The following is a 16,848-nucleotide window of genomic DNA, read 5'->3' on the forward strand; positions in this document are numbered from 1 at the left end:
GCCTAAACCTAACAGAGTAACTACATTTTTGTATATTTAAATATTTATATTTAAATGGCACCTTATACAGGATTTATAATTAGCTTCCTCCAAAGAGTGAGGAGCTCGGTCATTTGGGAGGGGCTCAGAGCAGAACAGCCAGCTGAGGTGGTTCGGTCATCTGACTAGGATGCCACCTGGACGCCTTTTAGGTGAGGTGTTTGGGTAAGTCCAGTCAGAAAGAGACTCTCAGCTGTTAGGGAATGCCTCAGTTTCTCACTAGTAGACCTGGAGAAAGTGGCCAGTGATGACACAGTTACCCATAGAAGTAATCTGATTTTTGATTACTGATTACTCCTTTAAAAAGTAACTTAGTTACTTTACTGATTACTTGATTTTAGAAGTAACTAAGTTAGATTACAAGTTACTTTATTAGTTACATTCAACAATTGCCAGTTTTGTTCCAAAAAATGATTGCCTGTATTTAGATGGCTGTAAATGACTTGTTGACCTATAATCTGTGAAACATGTGTCAAACATATCTCTCATGAATGATATCAGGTCATTTTGAGTGAGAAACAACATTTCTATCACAAGGTAGAAGCTGCACTCAGTTTTTGGCAAAGTGACTTTTATATATTCATTTTTTTATGAAGGTAAAAACTGTCATTGACATTAAAAATGTCTTTTTAAACAGAAATCTGGCTCAGAAAGCTGCAGAAATCACAACAAATATAACACCACATTTCTATAAAGATATTTGAAGTGGCCAGAAGCACTGATTGATTATAATGTAGGTGCAATAACACAGACTCCTAAAGATTGTTGAAAAACAGGTTATTTCTTCATTTTATATATAAGCCCTTCATAAATCATGCTGACTGCACTCTATTTACCAATATAAGCAAATAGTAATGCATTAGATTACTCATTACCGGAAAAAAGTGGTCAGATTAGAGTAACGACATCCCTGAACGTGGCTGGGGAGTGGGAGATCTGGATGTCTGTATAAGTGTGTAGAAAATGGATGAGACTGATGGCTGGATGGATCTCTGTTGAAGTTCCTTATTGTAAATTCCAGTATTTAAAAATAGTGTAAAACCCTTCAAAATTAACTAAAGTGTAAAATAAACTAAAATAGAACCTATTATATTATGTCCAAAATGTAGTCTGTTGTACTGATATCAGCTCAAGCTGAACTAGGATCATAATTTTGTTCAATACCCTTTTGCACCACAAGACGGTGAAGTGAGTCAGTTTAAGCTTTAATTAACCACAAAATCATTAAAGACCCATTCTTATTTACAGTGGTGTCCTGCAAAAAGGAAAATCCATCCCTTCATCCATTTTCTTCCACTTATCCAGTTCAGGGTTGTGGGGAGACTGTCCCAGCTGTCACAGGGCGAGTGGTGGGGTACACCTTCGATAGGTCGCCAGACTGTCGGAGCGCTAAGGAAAAGAAATACCAAAATTTAAAATCCATACACCTCTGAAAATATTTCAACAGATTAAAAATAAAATCCCTTCCTGTGGTTCAGAGGTCATTATTATTAGTAGGCTTTTATCTTGAAACTACATTGAAAAAACAAGAGACGACGGTATGAAGGTTATGACTTTGCCAACCACATCGTCATCATCATTTTGTACTGTGGGGTTTTCAAAGGAGGATCGATGGCAGGCTATCAGTATCCTTCCTCATCCACTAACCTATGTTTTGCAATATTGACTGTATGATTGATTTAAAAAAAAAAAAAAATCAACAGTACTGTATGTGCTCTGGAGTCTGCGTCATCTCCTCTGCATTAAGGTGGCCAATCATGTGTAAGCACTGTCAAATTTCATATACATGTCTTATTGCAGATGTTAGAGGTAACAGTTATTGCATGTGAGTGAGGAATTTTCTTAACTATGATAAAAATGATATTTTTGAACTCTGTTCAAACCTGGCATTAACATGGCATTAACATGCAAACTGGGTGATCCAATCACCATCCAAATGGAGACCTCCAAGTATATCAGTTGCCATTATAATGCATCTTCACATAGGTCTCAAGCCTAGATGGTAAATAAAAGACAGACAAAGGGTGAGGACCTTGGTGGTGGCTCGGGAGTGGGAGGTCTGGACGTCTCTGCTTTCTGAGCCTGCATAAATGGTAGAAAATTAAAATATTGATGGATGTTAAAGGTTGGCTCTGTACAGATTGTAAATTCCAGTGTTTAAAACTAAAACCCTCCAAAAATTGAATCAATTTCATGATTTTGTGCTGCCTGTCCTTCATGAGCTGAAAGTCTGTCTCTTGCATCTTGCTGCTCTCTGCCTGGATATCTTCACCTTTTTGCATTCCTAACAGACTGAAGAGGGATTACAGAGGATTATTTATTTGACCAGATACTAAACATTTAAAATGAACAGTGTAAAGATGGAAAAATCCATCCAATGATCCATTTTCTGATGCCTTTTTGGGTCTGAGTTAAAGGGCATGTCTAGACCTCCCTCTCTCCAGCCAACACCTCTTGGTACTCTGTGGGGCCACCAAGGATCTAGAGGTGACCTAGAGGCTCTATCACTGAGGCATTCCCAAGCCAGTCAAGAAACATAATTTCCCTGGCACATCCTGTTTCTGCACTGCAGTCTCCTCCTGGTCAAAACCTTACCCAGGAGACATCTCACAGGCATCCTAATCAGATGCCAAAACCATCTCATCCTGCTTCTTTTTGATGTGATGGAGCAGTGGCTCTACTCTGAACCTCCCCTTAGTGACCAAGCTCCTCATCCTATCTCTAAGTTTGAGCCTACACACCTGGAAGAAGCTCATTTCTACTTCTTGCATCCATCAGTACGGAAGAATAGACCAAAAACTCATTGCATAGTTTGTAGTCCAGCACCAACTCGTTAATTCCATGACTATACATTATATTTCGATACATCCTGTTTACACCCCTCCCACACACACACACACATTAAAACACCCAATGATTATGAGAAGTTCACCCCGACGCTAACCCTGTTGTGGTGTTGTGGCATAGCTGTGGCTGTCAGTGCAGTTGCATTACCCTGTTCTGATCCCTGCAACCTTTTTCCTCTTCTGTTATTTCTGTTCCTTTTCCTTTTTCTCTTCTCCAATTGCTTTAGTGGAGCAACACAGTGTGGAGAGCCTGGAAAGTGACACGCACTGGCCCATGCATCACCATTGGTCATCAACTGTAAACTGAATTGGTCAATGGACCGTTTCAGGGAGGGTCATTTTTCTCCTAAGGTTTTGCAATCAGGAAACAAACAAAAAAAAAGTCAGGGTTACTTCTTACTTCTTTGATTGATGACTTCAACCTCTAGCCTAAAGGTGGCATTTAATAATGAATCCTAAAGCTCATAGTTTGGTTTGGAAATTAATATGAAGCACACACCCACTGTAGTTACTGGTCTTAAACGTGCAAATGTGGTGATATTGACTTTATCTATTATGCCCGTGTACCTGATGACTGCTCACTCCATAATGGCCTGAATCACCTCTCGTTAAGGCTCTGCTTGAGAGAGGATGATGGGACTAAAGACCTCCACTCCACCCTGAAGGTTTGTGTACTACTGATGGAAAGCATCACCACTGCCGGATTTATTGGCTTTTAACCTCCAAATTACCTCCTCTGTTTTCTCAGCAGTAATGGCTGATGGGAGTATTTTACTGATGGCAGGTCTAATGAACTCAAATATTTCATTTTGCCCATGAGGGGCAGGGGGCTATGACTCACACTTTTGCAGCCAGCTTTCAGTGGCTGTTAGAGGAAGTTTTTGGTACTTTTTTGGCATTTTTCAGCCCCCAGGCTGGCAGACTGGTTTCTTGTGATCACATATTATTTTTAAAAATAAGCACACCATATGGATTCCTTTCTGTTTGCAAAGACCACATTGGGAGTAGAGCCATTACCCAGAATTCTGTTTTGCAACCTGTTATTTTTGATCTTTTCTCTGTCCCCTCACCTTCCACCTGATTGTGGCTGATGGTTGCCCCTTGATCAGCCCAGGTCTGTTGGCGTACCCTTTCTTTTAAAAGGGAGTTCTTCCTCCCCACAGTCGCCAAGAGTGGTCAAATACCGTAGGATCTTTATAATATAAAACATCTTAAGATGACTGCAATTGTGAAGTTGCTCTATAAATTGAATGTAGTTTGGGGAGACAGGGCTTTGTGCTGTTAAAGTGGTGACACTGGTACTGATACTTATCTCCAAGTTGAATTTAATGGGTGGAATATATGAGGAAGGAAATAATTTGGCATTCTTCACCTGTCTAGTCAAAAAATATCATTTTACATCTGTTTGATGGAGCTGAGGCAGATATAGCAATCTTTTAAAGAAAGAAACAGACCAGAACGGCCTTCAGATTCACTCAGAACTTTGCTGGACTTTGGCAACTCCCCTGTGCCACTATCTAAGGGGTGAACAAATATGAAGCAGGACAAGGCTGACAAAAAAAAATTTCACGCCTCGTGAATTCTGCCTCTTTAAATAAAGGTTTGATATGAAAATCCAGCCTGCTCTGGGCAGATAGATCACTGTGTAACTCTGATATCAGGCTCAGGCAGCAGGACCTGGATTTATTTTCAGACTCTGTCCCTTAAGAAGTATGGACATGTCGAGAGTGCAAATCATCCAGAGGGAGACACAGTTTGTGGAAGAACAGAGAAAGTGTGTGTGAAGGGAGACCCGGCAAAATTGTTCCCCTATTTAAATTCAGGTTGTGGTGATCGCCTTTTTATAATGGGAATGCCCCTACATCATACACATGCCATGTCAGGTACACACCCCAAATTAACCAATCACAAGCTACTAAAAGAAATGGCACTAATAAATAATAAGAAATGGGACAGTCTTACCTCTGTGATGCATCAGGAAGTGGCTGCTCTGTCCAGTGCCTGCTGCCAGCCTGTCAGCCCTTACAGCATGTTTAAGTCTGCTGTTTAATAGGTTGCCTTTCTCACATTTTGCATTCTGAAGCTTTTCCCTCACCACGCCCCAAACCTGGAAACTGCACAACTGTTCGATCTTGGAGCATCCACCACTTCTGTTTTGGTATCGGCACGAACCCGTTATCAAAGATCCTCTTCAGACAATTTAGCTTTTCAGCCTCCTACTCTGATAACTGTTCTAAATAGCCTAATATGAGTAATCACTTGATTTTGTAAGTGCACATTGGCCTCTGAATTGAATTGCCTTGTGTGGTGTTTGCTGTTCTTTCGTTCATTGTAGACTGGTGTATGTACGGTTTGTAGAGACTAGTCGATGGGCAAGTTTGTTTGCAGGGTGGCTGGTGACAGAAAAAAAAATATAAATATTTGTCAGACTGAGTCTGGCTGACAGTGACCACTACAAGGTGTAGTGTATTTGTTGACAGGATTACGAGGGGCCTGTCTGTTTATTTGACAGAAAAAGGACCACATTTATAAACTGCCAGGCAGAGCAGGCAAGACAGCAGGTGGTCACTGGTGTGGTGGAGTCCATACAAAGCCCTGGATTCACAATCAGAGTTCCATCTGTGGTTTAAGCATCAAACGGTTTTGTTGCCTAAACTCCCAAGCCCTCAGAAAATCCCTTAAAGTTTACGAATTTGAGAAAAACAAAGGGCCTCTGAAGGGCTTTAGTTTTGGATGCAAGGTCTTAGAGGAGTTTAATTATAGCTTTGGGGCTTTAATCATTTTCGGGCTCTCTGATCTTTGTGATAAAGTTCTTTAATTGCCCTCGAGCTGAGGTCCATGTCTTTGTTACATCACTTATTTTATATCTACATTTGATGTTATGCCGCTTTTGCAGGATGCAAGATGGGGTTAGCTCATATTAGCAGTATCACTACTGCAAAGGAGCTGTATTTGTGACTTTACCTGAGAAACATTTTAGTTGTGGCAGTTATGTGGGTGTCACTTTGACATGTACTGCCCACCTAAACATTTCTGCAAACCAAGCACGTCTCCCGTGGGCAACAACACTGTGTGACGGCAGCGGGACAATGCACTTCTCGGGAATAAAAGAACAGAGTAACAGTGCCAGATACCATATGAGCCTGTCACTTACCTCAACAGTGCTGCAGACCACCTGCATCCCCTCACTGCAGCATCATTCCTTTAATCAGTGGCCTCTTTCAGCAGAATGATCTGTCAGCCACACTGCAATGATTAGGCTGTTTTCAGGAATGATCAGGTGGTTTCTGGGTACCTGAACCAAAATGTGTTACCTCCCCAGTAGGCCTTTGTCCCACTGTCTTGGAGGCAGTCTTGGCGTACTTTTGATGATGGTAGACTGACAAAGGAGACTCGCCAGCAGATGCAGCACACCTGGGCCTTCCAGTCTGTAAACCAGGATTGGGATGGTTTGATGAACATTATCTAGCACTCAGACCAGATTTATTTGGAGCTTCTTGCTACCAACAGAATGTGGTTGAATCCTCCTGGACTCACAGGAGTCAGGACGATCTTAAAAAGGTGGCGAGTGTAAAGCGAAAGGACCCAAGCAAGACAAATTTTTTAACAATGTTGACAAACCTGAGAACGCTAACACACAAAGAAGAGGAAAAGTGCAATAGCAGCATGTTTAAACTTTGCTGAAGGTGAAAATGTGTGAGGCTGGAAATGAAAAGCTGAACTTGTCACCTCTGAGTGCTACAACGCTGCTATGAAGACCAGTTATCATCAGCTGCAGCTGTGAGCAGAACAGAAATTACATCCTCCTGCAGCCAAGGGTTTATTGACAGATACCACTGAATATATTACAAACACATTATTCCATGTATCCTCTGTGTGGTGTGTGGGGGTCTGATTTCATAGCAGGTGTGTTGTACAGTGTTGCTGTTATTGGACAATTTGCATGCATCTACTGTTGTGGACTTCAATACTGATGCTGTGGGTACATAAATCTGTCACATTATTGGGACTAGGTTATGATTAAATTTAATGCTGTCAGCGTAATGTAGAGAATAGCATAGTGAGCTTTTATAAGTAGTGAGAAATTTGTGTTTTTCTAGCAGTTTAAATGTGACAAAATTTCATGTTTCTTTTTCCTGGAAACATCCATCTGCTGCCACTCATCAAAGATCTAAACATAAACTTTTCTAGTATTCCTCTTATTAAGAGAGTTTAAGAAAATGTTGCCTAGTGAGGAAAACAAAAGTTTGCATCAGAGTTTTTCTTTCTGATCTTAAAAAGCTTCTTCAAACATGAGAAACTACACATTACATAGTTTTCATAAAAGTGTGATAATACAGGATAATCTGCTTCAGAAACCATCACTGGCTTGTATTTGACTAATTATCAGAAAAAAGTTGGACCTCCGTTTTTACTTCATAAATGGGTCGGTCCTTAGCAGCTGTCTGCTCTATTTCAGCACTCAAAGCACTTTTTTCCCCCTATGCCACAAGTGCTTTCAACCTATTCACACAGTCACTCTCTACTGGACGCATCAGGGGCAACGTGAGGTTCAGTATGTTGCCGAAGAACTCTTCAGCAGTGCAGCCTTCCAACTAGGAGATGAGCTGCTCTACCTTCTGAGCTACACACACTCAAAACTGCCTTAATGCTTCATTGAATAGATTAAAAAAGGTATTTGAAACATGCCTCAGAGATTTGGTCCATATTGACATGACATCCATGATGTGACTCTCCCATTCCTCCACATCCCAAAGGTGCTCTACTGGGTTGAGATCTGGTGATTGTGGAGGTCGTTTGAGTAAAGTGAACTCATTGTCATGTTCAAGAAACCAGTTTAAGATGACAGGAGCATTGTGATATGGTGTGCTGTCCTGTTGGACATCAGACATCAGAAGATGGGTACACTGTGATCATAAAGGGATGGACATGGTTAGCAACAATACTCAGGTAGGCTGTGGTCTTTAAACGATGCTCAGTTGGTACCACACCGTTACACCACACCAGTCTGAACTGTTGATATCTTAAAAGAACATACAATGATCCGTGCTTTCATGGTGTTTACACCAAATTGTGACCATACCATCTGAATGTAACAGCAGAAATCGAGGGTCTTCTGGCCAGGCAACGATTTTCTAGTCTGTTTTTCTATTTTGGGGAGCTTCTGTGAATCATAGCCTCGGTTTTGTGTTCTTAGATGACTGTGTTCTCCTGCTGATGTCACCCAAGGTTCAACGTGTTGTGCATTCAGAGATGCTCTTCTGCGTACCCTAGTTTTAACGACTGGTTATTTGAGCCACTGTTGCCTTTTTGTTGAAGCAGTCTGGCCAGTCTCTTCTCACCTGTGGCATCAACAAGACATTTTTCACCCAGAGTTCTCAGTGAGTATTTCCTCTTTTACAGTTAACCCTACAGATGGTTGTGTGGGAAAAGTTTCTGAAACATGCGTATCAGGCAGCCTGGCACCAAACAATCATGCAACATTCTAAGTCACTTAAATCACCTTTCCTCCCCCATATTGAGGCTCGAATTGAACTTCAGCAACTAAATTTCATCATGTTTGTACAGAGATTTAAATGCATTAAGTTGCTGCTATGTGATTGACTGAGATTTTTGCGTTAATGAGCTTTGTTAGGTACACCAGTGCAATGGCTTATTAATGGAAAGACACAATTATTCTATTTTTTTCTATTCAATTCTTAAACATGCAAGCATTTTGCATTTTGCCTTTACTAGTATGCTCTTTAATAGACAGGAAAGCAGGAGAGAAAGGAGGGGAAGACAAGCAGCAAAGGGCCTCAGGTCAGAGTCAAACTCAGGCAGGTGCATTCATCCTTGTGGCATACCTGCGTAGCCAATGAGCTAAACTGGTGCCTGAAGAGGCAGTTTTAAAAGCCATTAATGACTGCCAGAACTGGACCATGAAGCAATGGAGGATGCTGAATCACATTCCTTCCCATTATGTGGAAGGCAGCAGGATGCTATGGTAAGAAGTCATTGGAGACACTGTGATGTTCTAGATTATATTCTGCTGGGAAACTTCAAATTCTGCATTCACATGGATGCTACAGTGTGCATCCCTTCATAATATTCTGTCATCACAGTTGTCTCTTTCAGCAGTTTAATGCACCCTGTCAAACTACAAACATTGTTCAGGAATAAAGAGCCTGATGATGAGTTCATGATTATGACTCAGCCTACATATTCCCCAAATCTTAATCTAATCAAGTATCTGCTGGAAAAGCAAGTCCAATCCATGTAGAGCCCACATTGTAACTTCCAGGACTCAAAGGATCTTCTGTTAACACCTTCATAACACCCTTTCTTCTGCAGCCTTACAGAGTTCACAGATTCACAGTTCATAGCGCTCCCTGAAAAAGATGTAAACTTTGGGCTTCTGTCAGAAAACTTCTTTCAAAGTTAATTTCTTCCCCACTGAGTATGTGCTACATCTTAATAAATCATTGTCATTATCTCGCTGCCCTGTGTCCTAATTGGCCGATCCATTTCCTGCATCAATGGAGCTACAAGGAGACCATCACTCTCTTTACCTCTCAGCACTTTTCATGAGTGTCAGAACATGAGGGCAATCGATAGATGGGGTAATCTGTGGCATAGTCGATAGTTCATCTTATTATAGAGACGAGATGTGGAGAGGGAGCTGACTGTCTATTAATCATGTGACCGTTAACACATTTCAGAGCTCTGGAGACGCACAGCGATCTCAGAAACTCACATTTGTAATCAGTGATCATTGCATATTTTAATTCTACATAATATCGCACTCAGTTACAGTATTTTTAGCAGCTGCCTGGATCTGAAACCTCAGCTGTGACTGTCAGACTATGGTGTCAGAGCATTTGAGATCAAACAGCGACCACCTCTTTTTCAGTCAGCCTTCATTAATATTTCAGTCCAACAATACGCAACCCTGGGGGTTGCCTTCTTATGGTCACAACAGTGTTAATTAAATCTAATCAAACCACACATTTATGGTTCTAAAAAAAGCCACAGTTTCTGTCTCTTTTCAGTAATGTTAACTCTGAGTGTATTTCTTTTCTTAATTTTTTTTTTTTGGCTGGAGCCATATTAAGCTTTCCTATAAGCTTGTATTATGAAGTTCCCCAAACTCTGACACAAACATAACCAACTTTTCTTCATTGCGTGGTTGAACTTAGCGAAGCTGCAGGCTTGTTTTCATTGGTCTTGCGAATGTATGTTACACTATGCAAGTACTTCCCACCGGCCTGCTTGCCCTCTGCTTTGCTTGACACAGCAGGAATCCGTCATTGCACAGTGCTGGCAGTAGAAAAGAACAGCTTTCAGAGCACAGCGCACCACATGCTGTGTCCTATGTGAAAGTTTGGAGTCCTGAATATTCTGCTGTTCTCAGTCTAATGTTACTTTCTATTACTAAGCATTACTTTGTTAGTCAGGAGCATGCACTCTTCCTGTTATGTGTTATTTATGTCTTTAATTTCATGGAAGTTATGGTGTAGCTGCAGCAGAAACTCAGTTGTGACTTTTGCTATAGTGGAGGTCACATATCGATGATGTAGTTGTCTGCTCAGGGATGGGAGTGCAGTTACTGTCGCCATTATGCTGTCTTATTTGTGGACAAACTGCTGTGATTGTGCCTCTCCATCTACACATGAAAACCTGCAGCTGAATGCACGCAGACTGCAAACAGAGAGGAAAGCAGCTGAAACCGAGCAGCTGGAGGTGATGGAAACATCCTGGAATTAAATGAAAAAAAAAAAAGCAAATTAAATGGTAATGCTGAGTTAACATGAATAAATTAATTAATATGCTGATTATTTATTCAGATGGATCACATCTCATTTTCCTTTTTGTGACCAGTGAACTTAAATACTTTGAAGTAAAATGACTTGAAGTGTGGAAAAACTCAGGCTCAGATGAATGAAACTAGAAAAACTGAATAGATTTGTAAATTTATTGATAAATGTGTAGAAAAATGAACTTTTTAATCTCAGAGTTTAATTTATTCCATATTCAACATTAAAAATCAAAACATTTTTAAACAGATTTGCACGCAGTGCTTCTTCACACACAGTCAGTGCACTGCAGAGCTGATCGTATCTGTAATAATGTAAATGAAATTAAAAGATGTAAAGATGGCTGGGGTGGACAGGGCACCGTTTTCCCAATTCAGGCCAGTTTATCTTGACTCTTGTTTGTGTCTCTCGTTGAGTGAATGAGTATCTGGAGTGGAGCATCCCCCCCCCCCCCCCCCCCCCACACACACACACACACACACACACACGCACATACATACACGCACATATACACAGTTCATGTCATGTGGAGAGGCCACATGCAGAGCCACACTTGCCTCTCCATTTTAATTGCATTACAGACATTACAAGTGACAACACACTCTGATACACATAGGACCTTGGGGGGCAGGCATGGGGATGATGAGAGGGGGCTACTGAGATGGCCCCACTCTGGTCCAGTCTACTGTCAGCTCCCCAATTTTAATGGCACTTTAGACATTAAGGGCTTTGAGGGGGTGGTGTGGTCGAGCACCGACGGATGCTTGAGGCACAGCTGTCCCCTCAACTTTAACTGCATCTTATACACTTCATGCATTCACAGACATGAAGCCATACACTTCAACATTTATAATTTGGGTGGGGTGGGGGGTGGGGTGGACCATCCCACACCCAGGTTTCCTGCACCTCACCCGGGGTGGGAGTCGGGTGGTGCTTGCCTGGCAGCATCGTGGGGTCGCTGTTGGCCCGGGTGGGGTGTCTACTTGCCCTGGCTTCAGAGGGTGGATAGATGTGGATGAATGTGTATCTTTGTGCATTTGTCACAGTCCTCGTGGGTGTATTTGGGTGGGTGAATGCGTGTGGGTAGGGATGTGTGTGTGTGTGTGTGTGTGTGTGTGTGTGCGCATGAGCATATGTGGGTGGGGGTGTGTGTGCATGAACATATGTGGGTGGGTGTGTGTGCATGAACATATGTGGGTGGGTGTGTGTGCGCATGAGCATATGTGGGTGGGTGTGTGTGCATGAACATATGTGGGTGAGTGTGTGTGCGCATGAGCATATGTGGGTGGGTGTGTGTGCATGAACATATGTGGGTGAGTGTGTGTGCGCATGAGCATATGTGTGTGGGTGTGTGTGCGCATGAGCATATGAGGGCGGGTGTGTGTGCATACATGTGTGCATGGCTGGACCTGAATCTGGGCCTTCTTGTGCCTTGCCTCCCGGCTGCTTCTCGGTGGCCGCTCCTGCGTCCCCCGCTTCCCCGGGGTGTGGGTGCCTTGGGGTTCCTGGGCCGGGCTGGATGTTCTGGCGTGGGTGTCAACCTGCTCTCCTGGCGGCTGTGGGCCGGGGCGGCTTGGGCTTCTCCAGCGTGGGGGGGGGCTCTGCGGTATGTCGGGCGGTTCTTGGGCACCTGGGCCCTGGGGCCCTGCTGCCGGCCTGCACGGGGGGCTGGCCTCTGGGGGGGCCGGTTTCCTGATGCTTCAAATTGCCTGGGGCACTTGCCCCTCGACTGGGGGGGCTCCATCTGGGACCTCCCTCTCCCCTCTGCTGGGGTGGGTATGTGGTTGTCACTGGAATGTGCAGCCACGGGTTTTCGTGGCTCTTGATGGGCTGCGGATGGCTCGGACTTGCTCGGTCCCTCTCTGCCTGCCTCTGGCTCCTTGTGGGCGGAGTGGCGGCTTTCTGCCCTCGTTGGTAAGTGCATTCCATGACACAGAGACTAACACAATCACAGCATAACAAAATTGTTATTCTTATACAATAATGCTTCATTTTGTTGTGCCTTTTCCACATAGTTATTTTTCCAGGTATTGCTTGTTCTGTGTTGGTATGTTGTCTTTTTTCTTTTTTTTTTGTAGTTGCAGCATTTGAATTGTTTTGGTTAGTTTAGTGGTGCTCTGTCCTCTTTTCCTGTTTTCTCCCCTTTCTCTCTGCTTTTTTTTTTTTCTTTTTCTCCTCAGCCTGTCAACTGTAATTAAATGTATATGTACACAAATAAATAAAATAAAACAAACAAACAAACAAACAAACAAACCAAAAACACAAACATTAACAAGAAAAGCTTATAGAGACTCCATAGAACAGTGCCAGACATGACAGGCTTAAAAAAAAAAAAAAAAAAAAAAAGAGGTAAAGATAATTGTGCTGTGTGGGGATGATTACACTGAGAGTACTGCCACACACACACTTGAGAGTAATGCCATAATAGATGTGCATGTCTGTGTGTAACTGTCTTCCATTAAAAGCACTCCTCTGAACGGAAAGTCTTTCTAGCACTGAAAAGGTCACACACCTTAAAAACCTTGACAATGAAAACACACTCACACACACACGCACACGCGCACACACACACACACACACACACACTCCTGTCACAGTGCTGGGTCTTTAGCCCAGTGTTTTGGGTTTATTATGTTTATAAGTTATTGAGTTCTTGTTCATGACTTTCTCTGTTCTTGACTCTGAGACTTTGCACTGACTCTGAGGTTGTTGCTCCACCTGAGGTGTGCCTGAGCCTCCCTCCCTCCCACACACACACACACACACACACACACACACACACACACACACACACACACACACACACACACACACACACACACACACACACACACACACACACACACCTCTCCCTGTTCCCAGGGTGAGGCTGTTCTGTCTGTGTGATGCATTTAAACCACAGACTGGATGTTAAAGGATGCTGCTCATTGATTGGTTAGACAGTTTGAAGCCTCAGCATTAGCAGGTGTGTTTCACAGCACAAAGTGACCATATTTAGACAAGGAGACAGAGTGCTAAGTTGTCAGCAAATACTAGTGTTTCAGATGTGTGGAAGAAGACCCAAACTCAAGCCAAAACTGCTGCAGCACCAGTGTCACTGTGATTTTTATATTGCCACAGACTGAGAGGGTGCCAACCAAGAAAGAAGGCCCTGCTCCAAAACTGACACCATCAGACTTGACTGACATTTCCAGCTGCACACATGGATGAGCCAAATGCCTTCTGTGGAAAGCTTTATGGTCAGAGGAGACAAAGATTGAGCTTTTTTGCCCACAATGACAAGAAGTATGTTTGCAGGAATAAAGGTGAGAAGTTCAAACCTAAGAACACTGAAGCAGCTGCCAAGCATGATCGTGGTAGCATCTGGAATGGTTCTGCTGCCAGTGGTACAGCTACACTGCACAAAGTGGATAGATGAACAAAGAAGGAGGATTACCATCAAATTCTTCAACTTCAGCTTCACTATTAAACTTCTGGAATGGCCTTCCTCAAAGCCTCGACCTCAACCCTATTGACAATTTGTGGACTACGCTTTAAAGTCCAGTCGGTGCCAGGAAACCAACCAGTTTAAATTAACTACCAATTCTGGTGATCAAATGGTCAGATATCCAGAATTATTCTAGAAGCGTGTTGATGGCTTCCAAAAGCATCGGTCAACATCACTAAAATGTTAAAAAAAAGACAAAATCCCTCTCACAAAGTTTTGAACCAGAATTAATGAAACCTGGTGGGAATATTCCTCAGGGGCCCAAGAACACATGATTTCATTTTAAAGGTCAAAGGTCAAGGTCACCAAAAATAATTTGCCTCTCTCATCATTGGAAAGCTTTTAAAACCCATATCACAGTGAATTTTTCATCTATCAAAATTTGGTACTCAGGTATGAACAATTACTGTTTATAATTCATTGTCTTTTGCTATTTTAAATACTCACAATAATGCAAAGTGAACTACAAACCACACACACAAACCATACACAGAAATCAAATACACATATACAATTGATACCTTAGCAAATTTATGTTTTTTCTAGAGGATGATATTAGGGTACATAAACTTAATAAAACATATCAAGAATACACACACACACACACACACACACACACACACACACACACACACACACACACACACACACACACACACACACACACACACACACACACCATTTTCTGTTGATGGTAATAAGACACACTGCACTAGATTAAAATAAAAAGCCAATAAAATAATTTTCTGGTCTTTGTAATCTAGTAATTTATGATGACAACATTGGATGTTATCTACTGCTGCATATTATCAACACAGAAATTTTTTTTTGGGGGGGGGGGCTCTACTGAGTGACCTCTTTAACCTCAGAGTACACTGTTGAAATAAGGACTGTCTGCAAATCTGGAGCAAATTTGGAACCTCAGCTCAAATATTAAGTAAGGACTTTTTTCCCCTGGAAATAAAGATGTTTGTTGAGTCTAAAAAATGTTAGGATAATAAAGCTGTCGCTAGAAATGAAGCCTCAGTGAGGTCCCCTCCTCTTTAAAGTGCTGTTAAGTAATCAAGTCATAGCTTTTAGCTGAGGTCAGGATCACAAAGGGTCCTCACAACACCATGAAAAGCACCAAGAGAAGTGTGTGGGAGCCAATTTTCCTGTCTGCGGGTTCAGATGGAGCTTGTGTCTGAATAAATGTTTGGAATAAATATACGGTGTTGGTGCTGCAGACATTTCTGTGTGAGACTGAAGACACAGCTGCCTGCGCTTTATCTCGTTTTTCCATCTCTCAATTTGAAACCGTTGTTTTCCTGCTTTGTGGGCTCTCATTTCGGTATTTGTCCCGCTGCACTTGTTTTCTTTTCCTCTTACATTTCTGTCTCTCCTGTTTCACCTGCATCTCCTCACAGCGGGCGACCAAAACACCGACTTTCTCTCCGACTGTCCCGCTGGAGCCGAACGGTGAAACTGCACAAGAATTTATCTGTGGAAAAAATAGTCCTGCTGTGTCCTTTCAAGCATAGCTGGACATGTCCTTGTTTCCTTCTCTTACTCTGTAATTCCTTAGCTACTTCTTTGTTTTCTGTTCTATCTTCTTGTTTCCTCGTCTACCTTGCATTTCCTGTCACTCCTCTACCTCCTTTTCATCCTCTCTCTCTTATTTTGCATGTCTATGTCCTTTTCCCCTTTATTTACCTCGTGTTTGCTTCTCTACTCCCTTGTTTTCTTTTTCCTCCTTGTTTCCTTTCCTACCCCATTACTTTCTTCTCGCCTTCAACATTTAATTTCCTATTTCCTTGTTTGCTTGTTTACCTCCTCATTTCCTTTTCTATCTGCTTGTTTCCTCCCCTTTTTTCCTTCTCTCCCTCAATATTTTCTTTGTTTTCTCTAGCCTCCTAGATTACTTCTGTAACCCATTTGTTTCCTTTTCTACCTCCTTGTTTCCTTTTCTACCCCCTTGTTTCCTTCTCTTCTTCGTTAGTGTATCATCTTTTAAGTCAGACTTTCAGCACTTTTAACCAGTCTGTCAGATTTCCTTTCTGCTATTATTAGTTTGATCTTTTATTTTATTCTCATCAGCCTTCTGCTGCATCGTCCTGACGTCTGTACCTGCTGCTTACTGTTTGCTGACATCTGTTGTTGTCTTCTTGGTTGATGCTCTCTGTTGTTTCCAGCTGATCGACTCCTGTGTTTGAAGTGTTACAAAAGCTTCTAAGATGTTAAAGTTTTTAATATATTCAAAGATTCATCAACAGACAACTTGAAGATATGTGCTTGTTGGATAACAACACATTTACAGCATATTAAAAAGTGTTATTGTAGGTTTAGGATACTTGGTCAGGTTTAAGACCAGAAAACTACTTGGTATGGGCTAAAATACACCCCTTAGTTTGGTTGTGACAGCACCTGTCTCATATGTCATGTCACATCCTGGTGTTATTTTATACCACTGGAATGAGAATTGTTTTCTGTGAATTCCTCCCTCACAGGAGTTCAGCTGTAATACCTGCAGCTCCTGAGTGTCAGCGTTTCCTCTGATACCGGAAGGCTTTGATGACAACAGCAGATGCAGAAGTTTGTGATAGATGTGAAAACGATCACTTAAAGTGCAGATAGACAGCTCAGTCAGCTCAGTGTTTCTTTTGCCAGGTCAATTTTCCACAGTTAGTCCAGTTTTTCCATC

This window comes from Archocentrus centrarchus, chromosome 18, assembly GCF_007364275.1.
Source record: "Archocentrus centrarchus isolate MPI-CPG fArcCen1 chromosome 18, fArcCen1, whole genome shotgun sequence".
NCBI classification, from domain to species: domain Eukaryota; kingdom Metazoa; phylum Chordata; class Actinopteri; order Cichliformes; family Cichlidae; genus Archocentrus; species Archocentrus centrarchus.